Source organism: Quercus suber, unplaced genomic scaffold (genome assembly GCF_002906115.3).
Source record: "Quercus suber isolate HL8 unplaced genomic scaffold, Cork oak 2.0 scaffold_836, whole genome shotgun sequence".
NCBI classification, from domain to species: Eukaryota; Viridiplantae; Streptophyta; class Magnoliopsida; order Fagales; family Fagaceae; genus Quercus; species Quercus suber.
In genome coordinates, this window is record NW_027070266.1 from 153,433 (window position 1) to 155,826 (window position 2,394).

Here is a 2,394-nt window from a genome sequence, read left to right on the forward strand (position 1 = left end):
TAAAACGATACGTTACAGGGAACAATGAAGTATATATTTATGTGTTGTTTTTTTAATCAAAAAAGCATTGGGCAGAGAAAATATTGCTCTAGAGAAGCAACATTAATTACAGCAACAAGTTTTATGAACACCAACTCGGCTCATCAGACCACAATAAGAAAACTAGAAAATATAATTTTTAACAACTCAAAATACTACTTTATCTATTTTAACACTTAACTTTATATATAACAAACCCAACATCAAAGGTTTTATCTTAACATTTAACGTAATAAAACAAAATATTCAACACAACAAACAACAACCACATAAACACATTAAAATACTTTTTTTTTTTTTATTGCAGCTGACTGGGGCTCAATCTGAACTTTGCCTTCTTTATTTCAAGGCAAATGGCATCATGGTCCATGTGTGGGTGGATTAGGGGCAGAGGGTGGGACTAGACCTCTTTCCTGTGGAACATATTCACTACCTTGAACCATCTGACCCGCACTCATCTCATGGTTTCCAGGGTGAGGAGGAGTGGCATACAGAACTGGCGGACCTCTTGGGCCTGGAGTCTCTACTTTATTGGCTACATCTTCAACAGTTGAGCTAGATAAGGATTGCATCTTCCTTCCCTCCACCTCCATCCTTGGATTCAGAAGCCGAGCTTCAGATCTATAAACAATATATATATATATATATATTAGAATAAAGCACATGCAAAAAATTAAATAGAGAAAGATAGTTTGCTATATAAAAAAATTACTTTTAGAAATTTTTTTAAAACTAAAACTGTGATAAGTTCATTGTGAATGCTTTAACATGATTTGGACTCATTGGGTCTAGTGGAAAGATATAATACAAAAGTAATTAATTTTTTTAGCTCTATATTTTGCACAATAAATAATATAAAGTATGACAATAAATTCATTCCCTGCACACTAATTAAGATGACTAAGCCATTTTCTAAAGGTAAATCTAAGTACACAACAATTTTTGAGGAGCAAATCTATTTATATTTCATAATTTTTTTTTCCTTTTTATAGATATATTTCACAAATTTTTGAATAAATAAATTGTAATTAACAGACGAAAAAAGTAATAAACTCATATTCCTTTTGTCTTGATTTGCCACAAGCCATATTGTAAAAACATTATACAATATAGGTTGAATTACTATTATGATCATCAAATTATTAACAAAAAATCAATTTAGTTCATTAACTATTAATTATGTCAATTTAGTCGCTCAACTTTTAAAACCAAGTCAATTTCATTTTTAAATCTCTTTCTTTATTACAATTTTAATAGAATTAATAATGGTAAAATGTAAAATTGGCCCTTTAAATTTTTTCAGATTTCATGTTTTAACAAAAACCGTTTATGTTTGGTCTATTGTAGTTGTACATTAAGTTTGGAGTTGTTGTATTCTGGTCCATGTTTTAACAAAAATCGTTCATTCATACAAAAAATAACAGATCAGAAAGGTTTTGAATAAACTTACAGAAGATGTGGGACAAGTACAACCAAGAGGACGAGGGACAACCATTGAAGACGTTGCTCAGACCAATACATTTTCCTCTGTAATTAAGAACAACTTGGACATCAATAGGTTTCTTTGTGCCATAAAAATAAAAGAGGAAGACTTATTAATGCACAAAATATTGTGTAATGCTGAGTATAAGAAAAAAAAAAGTGAAATAAGAATAATTGATTCATAAAATAATCAAATATTCACGGTGCATATAATATAAGCAAGGACATTCAAGAAAATAATGAGAATTCACAAAAAGCAGTGATTCTAATTTCTAAGCTCACCTCATGAACACATGAGGGCAAGCGTCAGCTGTACGGCTAGTCTAAGGCTAAATTCTAGCTACTACTGGTACTATCTGCATCTTCTTTTAGACGGCATGAAAATTTATTTATTATTATTTTTTTAGGAAAGTTACGCAAGAATCGAAGATGCTATTGAATTGCCGATACCAAGAATAGAGTCAAAGGATATTAATATTATGGAACAAGAGAAAACATTAGGTCCGGGCGTGGCGTAAAACCAGTGTTTTACGCCACGCCAATGAGAGCTCGACACGTCAAAAATGAAATTAAAACCCAATCCAAATAGCCAAAGCTCACGCTATTCACAAAACAGAACAGAGAAAAGCAAACCCACTCCAAAAGCTCTGCTTCCTTCATCACGCCGAACCTCCACCACCGCACAGCCTGATCGCCGGAGCAGAACGAAGAGAGAAGACTAAGTTCACACTTAAAACCCCTCTCCAAACAGAACGAAGAAAGAAACCCAGCCCTCAGAAAAAAGCTCCTCACGGCTCCGGTTTGTTTCCAAGCTCCGGCGAACTCTTCCTCTTCGAAATCGTTCTACTCCGGCGATCTGTGCGGCGGTGTTGA

At 33.4% G+C, this 2,394-nt stretch overlaps 1 long non-coding RNA gene across 1 annotated transcript; it reads right to left on the minus strand.

The window, feature by feature from the left end:
- Window positions 1–355: 355 nt before the first annotated feature.
- On the minus strand, window positions 356–1,572 carry LOC112000976 (uncharacterized). The gene is made up of 2 exons (XR_010626689.1): window positions 1,490–1,572; window positions 356–660 (listed from the first exon to the last, which is right to left on the minus strand). It is a non-coding gene; the product is annotated as an uncharacterized LOC112000976 (long non-coding RNA).
- Window positions 1,573–2,394: the final 822 nt, after the last annotated feature.